This window comes from Colobus angolensis, unplaced genomic scaffold (genome assembly GCF_000951035.1).
Source record: "Colobus angolensis palliatus isolate OR3802 unplaced genomic scaffold, Cang.pa_1.0 Scaffold81, whole genome shotgun sequence".
In the NCBI taxonomy this organism is placed as follows: domain Eukaryota; kingdom Metazoa; phylum Chordata; class Mammalia; order Primates; family Cercopithecidae; genus Colobus; species Colobus angolensis.
This window is the reverse complement of record NW_012121932.1, coordinates 9306581-9317150: the sequence shown is the minus strand read 5'-3', so window position 1 is coordinate 9317150 and position 10570 is coordinate 9306581. Positions and strand designations below refer to the sequence as shown.

Here is a 10570-nt window from a genome sequence, read left to right as displayed (position 1 = left end):
TGGCTAGTTTTTTGTATTTTTTTAGTAAAGACAGGGTTTCACTGTGTTAGCCAGGATGGTCTCGATCTCCTGAGCTTGTGATCCACCCGTCTCGGCCTCCCAAAGTGCTGGGATTACAGGCTTGAGCCACCGCGCCCAGCCAATATGAGACGATTTAGTTAATCTTGAATTATACCAAGCACCTCAATAAACTCTTTAAAAAAGGCCAAAAGAGCTTTCTCTAAAGATTCCCCCAACACTCACCTTTGGTCTAGTAGCTCTCACTGGTGTCTCACCTCTCTGTTCAATGTCACAGCTTTGCTAGAAAGTATAGTGGTCCCCCCTTATCCATGGGGGATATATTCTAAGACCCCCGGTGGATGCCTGAAACTGCTGATAGTACCAGACTCTTTACATGCTATGTGTTTTCCTATACATGCGTATATACGATAAAGTTTAATTTATAAATTAGGTGTAGTAAGAGATTAACAACAATAAACTAGAATAGTTGTAACAATATACTGCAATGAAAGCTATGTAAATGTGGTCTTTCTCTCTCTCTTTCAAAATACCTCGTTGTACTGTTCTGCAGGGTAGTTAAAACTGCAGAAAGCAAAACTGTGGATAAGGGAGGACTACTGTAGTCACAGACTATTCCAGAAACAGTCAGATGAAGTCTTGAAAAAGTGCCCATGAACATGGGAACCACTTATAGCAGATCATGGAGACCACAGGAAGAGTTAAAACATGAAAAATGCTGCCTCCAATTCCCAGAGCACTGAAGAGAAGAGTCTCATGCTAGGTTGGGGAGTTAGGGAAAAAGTGCCAAGCAAAAGGAGGCAGGAAAACATACACACACACACACACACACACACACACACACAGGGGAAGGTGACCAAAAGCACAGGGCAGCATGAGGGGAATTCGGAGCACGCCAGGGAAGTGAAGTCTAGACTTGCTCACACCATTGCAGCTCCCTCATCCTCTTTTCCTGGATCTCTGGCTTTCCCTGTGTTTCCCATAATAGGATCTTCCATTTTCACCTCTTCTTCTACTTCCCTTCACCCTCTGTCTCATTTATGGAACTGAGACAGGCCTTAATCGGCCAGGGACAAGAGAAATGTTTAGTCCAGTGGTTCTCAAGGTTTGCTATGGGTGGGTCAGGGGCCAGGCAGTCTCCATTTGTCCCTCAAATCCAGTCACCATCCTTCTCACCTAGGGGTGGCCTCCTGTGTAGCAAAACAACAGGCTCTCTTGCCTCTGGCTTCTGGTTTGCAGAAGATTGGCAAAGTGGGGTTAGGTGCTTATACACCCATCAGGCCATCAAGCACTGGCTGAGTCCCTCCATGGCAAAATCCCAAGCACATCCTATCTTATGGCCTTTCCCACAGTCCCTCTGCTCCAGATTCCAGTAACCCACTTGCTGCGCGTGCACCTGATAGCTGCACCCAGGCTCTTAACAGCGCACAGCACTTGCGACTTCTCCTTACCCTGACTACCTCTCTGAAATGGTCCCTTTATTAAACTCTCCTAAGATTATCCTAATTTGAGTGTGTCATCAGTTTCCTGCAGGGGCTCTGACACAAAAGGGAGCTTGTTTAAAATTCAGATTTCTGGATATTGACTGCAGAAATTCTGAATAAATAGGAGATAGTGAGAGGATTTACATTTTTAACAAGTGCCTAATTCTGATGCTGGTGGTCCAGGGATGATTTCGAGGGAGATTTGCCTATTTGCCTACACCTTAACTGTTACAGTGGACACAGTTCAGGTTGAGTCAAATAGTGAGAATAACACAACTCCTATAGTTCCCATTGTTCTATTGTCTCTCCTGAGAAGTACAAAGTTTTGGGTGGGATCTTTGTGAGCCAAGTTGGGAAAGGCAGGGAGATTTCTAAACCAAGCCCTGGAATCTGTGGGAGGGCTCTGGTAGCCAGAAAAATAGAATTACAGAGCATCAGAGTACGTGACATAGAGATTCTCAACACCTCATGGGTTTATGCTGGCACAGTTTACCTATAGCCTAGGGCCCTTGACATTTATTTGTATTGATTGCAACATCACTCACAGGACAGGGAGATGTAAGAGATGGCATATGCTCAAACATGAAGTTGAAGAGTGGGATCTATGCAAGCCAGCCATGCATGCCACTGGTCTACCCAATGGTTGTTACTAACACAGTGTGAAAATGAGGCACTTGGCCAAAGAGAAAAAAAAACAGAAAATGAACTGGTGTTAGGGAAACGAGGACCAATCAAGCATACAGAGAAAACCCAAAACTTACTTGCATCTTAAAAGCCTATGGACAGAAACCTGTCCTGTTTTGCAAGTATCAGGTGTATTCCTGGAAGATGACTATTTCAGGTATTTAGAGTAATACTTGTTTAGGTAACAGGGTAGACAGCAGAGGCGGTGGGAGAAGAACAATGCCTCTTCTGGGAACTGCAACCTCCTGCTGTTTGTCTCTTTCCTTTCTTAGCATAGTAACTCGGAAGGTAGAGGGGCCAGCTCAGATTCTCCTTCACAAGGACATGCTGCAGACGTCAGGCCCCACCACTAGTGCCTGCCTTGAAGGTCTTCAAGCAAGAATCTAGTCATGGACATCCCCTTAAAGAAAATCTAATTTAAATCCTCTGCTATTGCTAAATGATGTGCCAGAAGAGATAACCCAAATACATTAATTTGCAATGACATGAATGAAGTACACATTCCCCTGGCATTCTGCTTCCCGCCATAGCACACCTAGGTGTAATGTGCCATGAATCCCTTGGTAGCTCTAGAAAAAGAAGATGGGCTGTAACATCAAAACCCTGGATTCAAATCTTGACTCCGTCACCTGCTTTGGAGGAGTTATTTAACGATTCTGATTGTTTCTTAACAAAACTGAAAAAGTCTGGGAACCTCATAAGAAGATGAAATCTTTAATCATATTAATGTATCTAATCACAACACAGCAGCTGTTATAGAGGTGTCAAATGAGAGTGGTCATTCTTCCTACTCTTCTAGAAGCTCTAGTGAAGCCCCACATCACCTTTTCCTTCCTGTTTGCCATAGCTCCAAGTAAGAGACACTGTAGTCAAAATGACAATTTTGATTTCAGTCTTAAAATGTGTAGCCTTAATATAAAGCTCATCTATTTGGTTTGAGGTTCAGAGACCCAAGTAATTCATTCTGAGAGATCCAGGTTCTAAAGTAACTTGATCCATGCACAGGAAACAGTCTCAGCAATGACCTTGTCATCTCCCATTCACTCTAATTTCCTGGGCACCAAGACTTCTACTTCTTCAGTGGAGAGTCAGATCAGAAGCTATAGACTCAATCCACTAAAACTCAATGGCCCTCTCTCAGCCTGCCCCCTGTCTGAGGTGAATCCAGGCAGCCTGTGAGAAGATGAAACTCCCCTGCATGAGTTTTTTTGGTGAGAAGTTTTAAAATCACTAATTCAATGTCTTTACTTGGGTGTTGTGCCATGTGTAACACTTAGAATCACCCCTGGTGCTCTCCTCTTACGTATTTCCTGAATGAATATGAAAATATCCTGCATCTACTGAACTTAATCCCTCAAACCTGCCATTTTATCAACGACCTACCCTGAATCAGTATCTGGGCCCATTCGACACTCATGAGTCTAGATTATTTTTCACCTAACTATACTAGCAAAGAACTTGTGTCCTGTGGCTACCTATTGGCATTGACATTCCTCCATCCATCCATAATAATATACACATTATTGAGTTCTCACTACATGTTAGCGCCCTCTTAAATCTGGAAGTTTCTGAGTGAGTATGAGGAAATTTGGTCTATTGAAAGAAACATCTTTCTTTCAGTGCTGAATTGAGGATTAAGCACTTGACCTTGGTAGCCTATATCTGTCCCCAAATAGCCAATGTCCCTGTGGAAGGTAGACTCCATCCACCTCCAAACCAAGCCCCTGGAAATGCATCCCTTGTTCTCATTGGCACCTCCTTGAACCTCTCCCCAGCCTGGCCTCTCAAAGCACCAAACAAACCTGAAATTGTCTCAGGGGAACCCCTGTCTCTCTGACACCAGGGTACTAACAAATTGGACAGGAACCCCACTAAGCAGAGTCAAATCTAACTCTCAGCCTAAACCTGATAGTTTCTTTCTCCCCACCCAGATACAAGGTACCTTGACAACAATCCTTTAAAAATCACATAATATCTCCCTTGTTTTATGTTAATTTTTAAATTTTCATAGATTTCTCCTTTTGCTAAAGCCAAATGTAACTGCACAACTGCTTTTATGTTCCTTGCAAGAAGCTATTACATTCAAAAGAAAATGAGAACTCTAGGCTGTGCTGCCTAGTGATTCCTAATATCTGCATTACACAGACAGAAAACTGGGATTGGATCCTGCCCGTTTTTCTTAAGGGGATGATGGTATAGAATCTATCTAGTCAAGAGCAGAGGGTAAGAGAGGATAGCATTTTTCTTCAAAGGAAGGGCATGTAGCCCCTAAAGGTTCCTGCAGCCAGGCCTAGGAATATCACCAGTGACCTGGCTTGGCTTTCAGTGGGCCTGTTTGGTTTTGTCCTAGCATAGAACATAAACAGCATCAAATAGTCTGGGACATCCAGAGGCTAAAGTGCCTGAGAGATTCTCAACCCTTTCTGTAATGATACATTTATTTTAAGTTCACTCCATGGATCTCCTCTCAACCCATAATTTTAACTTGAGTATCTTTTTTACTCTTTCTGTAGGTTTATATGTCACTGCTGTTTTATGCTATGAAGTTAATTTTCCTTTAACTTTCTTTGTGTCATGATGAATTACTTACATTTAGGATCACTGTATTTTTCTTTCTCTAGACAGAGACAGGGCACCCTAAGTGGTTGTTCATAACACTGGAACCTAACTGTTGCTAATTTTCCTTTCTGACATCACAACTTGGTTCAGATTAACAAAGCAGTGGTCCCTGTCTCAGAAAGGTGATTAAATTCCCAATGACAGCAAAGTTTACACAGAGCAGGTCTAACAGGAAGCCACAGTGTCTAGCGGCAGCCTGCAGAGTCATATGTGACAGGAAGCAAGGAGAGGGCTGGAAACTTCAACTGGAGCAGTGCCTGACATGCCTTTATAGCCAGAAGTCTTTCATGTTTATTGATGCTAAGGAAACAATTATAATTAGTTATGGCTAAGGAGGCAACATGAAATACCTTTCCATTTATTCTTAATTCTGTTTCTGCTCTTAATACCACCACCACTACCATTGATGGAAACTCTATGGAAAGAGGAAGAAGGGAGAGTATGTGGGTAGAGGGAGTGATGGAGGAAATTGGGCAGCTTGGAACTAATGAAGGTAGTCTGAGGAACATCACACTATCAACAGTCTTTCAGAAGGGAGAGTGATGACAACAGTGAGGACCTTTGTGGAGTGCTTGCTCTATGCTGGGCACTGTTGTAGGTTCATTACCTGTATTATTTCACTGAATCTTCACTACAACACTATCAGGTAGGAACTATTATGATCCCTTAGAGTAAATGGATCGCTGCCACATTGCATGTAAAAGGGTGATATTACATATACAAAGTAATATTGCATATAGAATGAAATCACATGTAAATTAAGATTGATATTGCATGTATGTAGATCATATGTAGAAGAGTGCATTGGAATCAAGGCCATTTGTCAAGATGGCAGCCATCATTGGAAGCTTTTTTTCTAGGGGTTACTAGTGGCCTAGTTTAGAAAATAACCTTGTGCCTCTTGGAAAAGGAGTTGAGAGCAAAAGAAGCTAGTTGCTCATAGGAAAAAAGCAAACACAAAGAGGTTCTAAGGTCTGCTTCAAAAGGGATCTGAAATAAAGACTAAGTGTGTGGTCCTTCAAGAGGCAACAGGCAAGGCTCATCTTAGGAGGAAGAAGAGGAAGCAGCCATCTATGTGTCACAGGTGCTGAGGCATAGGAGACCCCAACCCTTCAATCATCTTCCCTATTTAATTTGCTAATAATGCGTCAACATGGCAGACCCTGGCACACATTAGGAACTCAATAAATGTTACTTTTCTTATTTATTTGATAAGATTCAAGTGCTTTATCAGTGAAGTACATCTTTCTGTAAATTTAGTTCTACTATCCATTCTTAAGAATTGATTTTAGGGCTGGGCATGGTGGCTCATACCTCTAATAACAGCATTTTGGGAAGCCGAGGCTAGGAGTTTGGGACCAGTCTGGGCAACATAGTGAGACCTCATCTCTAAAAATGTTTACAAATTAGCTGGGCATGGTGATGGATGCCCACAGTCCTAGCTTCTAGGGAGGCTGAGGTGGGAGGATACCTTGAGCCCAAGAGCTTGAGGCTGCAGTGAGTTATAATTGCACAACTGCACTCCAGCCTGAGTGGCAGAACAAGACTCCATCTCACAGACACACAAAAAAGTTTCTGCTAAACAGAAGAAAGATTTTGGGGATATCTGGCAATAAAAGAAGAAAATACTCTAGGGGAGATGGATATGGGAAGGACAGAGTGGGACACCTAAGAGAAGCCCCACATGATTTTCCCAATATTGTCTGAGCAGCCTTAGGAGCTGAGGGATGGAACAAGGAGATACCAGCAGCCTGCAGAAAGCAGTAGAGCTGACCTTGCACGCACACCATCCACGGACACCTGGATGCAGTCCATGTTTACACCACAGCATGCGCCCTCACTTATATGCCTCATGTACCCGCTTTATTCCTTTAGCAGGAAAGCTATACATTACTTTTCCAATGAGTGGCCATTTGGAGGGAGAGGTGCAGATATTTAGTTTACAACATATCCCTGCTCGTTGCACAGCATAAGAAGGTGTGGAATGGATGATGGCACAAATAGTAGAACCTCCTCAAAATACTCTGAAACTTTTATCCTTTGCAAACCCAGAGGCTCCTTCCATCCTCCACTCTCCTCTTTCAGAAGTCAATCATTTTAATCATAGCAAACCTTTCTTGGCCCCATGTGTGTCCCAGCAGCAAAATGACAGTCTCAACAACATTTACCTGTTAGCTACTGATTCTAGTCTAAAAGGACTCGTGTTGCTTTCATCTTCCTAGATCCAGTGCCTGGCACAGTGAAATTATTCAAAAATGTTTGTGGAACCCTTAGGTGATTTTACTACGTGCAGAAATGTATATCAAAATATTCATTGAAACATCTCAGTCCTGGATCTAAGATTGGGTGAGGTATAGGAAGAAAGGGTAATGTACCAGCAAAACAAAACAAAACTAGAATAAGATATGGTTTCTGTCTTCTAGAAGTTAAAAAGACAGATAGCAACGGGCATGGTATGGTTAAACACTAAAAGTAATCATTTATATATTACCTGTTTTTCTCATACCCTCGCTGCGCATTAGAAGCTTTGTGAAACTACAGATGCCTGCAGTTCACACACAGAGATTCTGATTAGGTCTGTCTAGTCAGGGTCTATATTTTTAAACAGTCCACAGGCGATTCACATGCATATCCAGGATATGAATCACTATAACAAGTGCTAGAGAACATAATTAAAAGAGCTACTAGCAAGAACCAGAGTGGCGGGAGGAGTCTCACAGCACGACTGGAACCTCTTTTGAACCCTGAATCATACAGAGAATTTGGATGGTAGGGATGGAGACCGGAGAGCCTTCTGGTTGGGAGGAAGAATTGAAGACATTGTGAACAAAGGAAGTTGAAAATTAGGGAGAATTAGGGAGATATTGTTCAAAGGATACAAAATTCCAGAGAGGAGAAATAATTTTAAGAGATCTATTGTACCACATGGTGGCTAATCACAATGTATTGTATACTTGAAAATTGCTGAGTAGGTTTTAAGTGTTTTCACCACAGAAAATGATGTGTGTGAAGTAAAGTGTATGTTTATTAGCTTCATTTCCCAGTTCAATAATGTATATATTTTGTACACCACACAGGTATATTTTTTTGTCAATGAAAAAAGCAAATTAAAAAATACCAATGTTAATTTAAAAAAAAGGAGTTGGAAGTCAAATGGATACATATTTGCTCAGTGGCAACCACATCTTAGAGTAAGGTGCAGAAGTGTCCATGTGAAGATGGTGGCTCTGGTTGAGGTAGTACCACCTGGTTACCCGATGGCAGAAAGAATATCCTTAATGACCAAAGGAAGGCCACAGAGGGAAGGTATGCTTTGGTCATGTAAAACCAAAGAAAATGACTGAGGCGACTCAATCAATCTAGAGATTTATTCTGCCAAGGTTGAGAATGTGCCCGGGAAAAAGGAACGCAAAGTCACAGGAACATCTGTGATTCGGGAAAAAAAATAGGGAAGAATAGGCAAGCAATTGCATTCTTTTGAAGCTAGATTGGTGTTCACTGAATCCACATTTTAAATGTGAAAAGAGGGGATAGAGGAATAGTCAACTATACATTGGCTCCGGCTCAATGAATCTGCATTTTTAGGTAAGATAAAGTAAATGTAGAGTAAAGGAAGTATTCAAATATGCATTTGTCTCAGGTGAGCATAGGGATGACTTCTAATCCTGCCTTTGTTCTCTAACTATGAAGATAAACTGTGCTTTTAACTTCTAGAAGACAGAAACCATATCTTACTCGTTTTTTTTTTTTTTTTTGGTACATTACCCTTTCTTCCTATACCTCACCCAATCTTAGATCCAGGGCTGAGATGTTTCAATGAATATTTTGATATACATCTCTGCACATTGGGGTGCACAGAGAATTTTCTTGTGAGCAAATTGTGAGGGAGGCCCCCTGGGGAGGCCTGTAACCTTCTACCTTTGTAGGTATCTATTTAGGAACAAAATGAAAGGCAATTTTGAGTGACTCCATTCCCAAGCTTAACTTTGCCCTTTGGCATAGTGAGTTTGGAGTCCTGAAATTTTTATCTTCTTTTCACAGCCACAGCCTGGGAAGTGGGGCCCCTTTCTTTGTACCTACAAAACAGCTGTGGCTGGCTACAAAAATGGTCTTGAAAAAAATGTTGAGATAGACAAAGAAACACATGCATTCCCATTCCCAGATTTCATTATTAAGACTCTGTCTCAAGAAAGGTGCTTGAGTTTGAGGTCCCATATTCTTGGAATGGTGACTACTGGGAGCTTCACCTTAAGGGTTGAGGATGTGTTTCCCTGGCTTCCCTTAATTCCCAGATTATCAGGTTTCTTTCTTTTCAGTGACTCAGTGGCAAAAGTCTTTTGCCTTTCTACTTCCTTTCTAGGGAGTAATAAAGAAGAGGGGTGTGAGTGGGACTCAGGGATAACTGGAGGTAGAAAGGAGGTTCAAGAGATGAACCAAAAATATCTTAAATAAAAAATGCTCCCAGCAGAGGGTCAGGGGTGGATATGCTTGATTCCCAATGCATGTCAAATATGCATTTGTCTCAGGTGAGCAGAGGGATGACTTCTAGTTCTGTCTTTGTCCTGCACCTATGAAGATAAGCTGTTGAATATAAGATGTTTCTGCCTGTTCTAGGGCAAAACAAGATAGTAAAATTTAAAAAAAGGTAATTGTAGCAGCTACCCCAGATGGAAAGGTGAGGGGTTATTGATAGCACACACAAAATTTAGTAAGCTCACTTATGACACCAAGTAAGGACAGTTTCATTGTGTGAAGCACTTTTCACGCAGGTGTAGGGACAGATCAGAAGATTCTGGAGAAGGCAGATCACCAAAGAACTCAAGATGTGCTGATATTTTGTCAATTTCCTTCATCAACAACTTGTCTTCTTTATCAACTAAGGGAAAACAAAGAGAACAAACTAAAAAAAAAAAAGAGAATAAATAATTAAACAAAGGACTTAAATAAGAAGGTAAGACCCCTCAAATCTCCCAAGATGGTGAGAAGTGTATTTGCGTCATGTCTGCCTAACAATGAACTATTATTAGGATGGTAGAAAATAGCAGCAAGTAAGGACTACAGATTTCACCCAGAGGCAGAGCAGACAAAAGACACAACAGTTTCCCAGGAAAGGAAGATGATTTCAGTTTAATTCATTCAACAGAACTCTTCCAAGAATGAGACCAGAAACCCTAACTGCATCTTGGAGGGAGCTGGAAGCTTTCCCATCACAGTGAGGCCAGCTGCTACCATGGGTGCCAGTGCCAGAGCCGCTGTCTGCAGGCACTCTCATGTCTGCTTGGGTTAAGCAGCAATCTAAATTAAGATGATCATCTGGGTCCTCAGGCCCTCAGGGTGAGTACATATTGCAGCAGTTTCAGCCTGTCTCATACCCTCCCTCTGCAGATCTGCAGTGTCTATAGCCAGATTCCCTGACCCCCAACCCCTCAACTTCAGATCTCAATCCCCAGAACAATGTGGGCTTGAGACAGGAAATATTAAAACAGGTTTAGCACTTCCTCCTCCTCCCCCAACAGCAGTGGCATCCTGGTGTTGAGTCATTCTCCAGATTAGGTTGAACCAGCTGGCCACTGGGCTCCCTGTGTGTTACCTGAGTCATCCTCACTCTTGATTAGGCCTAGGGGTCCTCAATGGGCTTCCGCCCTCACCCCTGGGTTGCAGCTCTCTAGTCTAATAACATTCCCACTGTAATTACAAAACTCCTATACCCAAACTTCTTCCTGGGAGACAGTGAAAAATGTTGCTCTTTCTTTCCTCTCCCTCCC

General features: G+C 42.2%; 1 long non-coding RNA gene across 1 annotated transcript in view; it reads left to right on the top strand.

Moving 5' to 3' along the window:
* Positions 1-9665, top strand: part of LOC105502808 — a 13294-nt gene extending 3629 nt beyond the window's left edge. The window contains exons 3-4 of the long non-coding RNA XR_001000404.1: positions 2986-3039; positions 9575-9665. This is a non-coding gene — a long non-coding RNA (uncharacterized LOC105502808). The remainder of the gene's footprint in view (positions 1-2985; positions 3040-9574) is intronic.
* Positions 9666-10570: the final 905 nt, after the last annotated feature.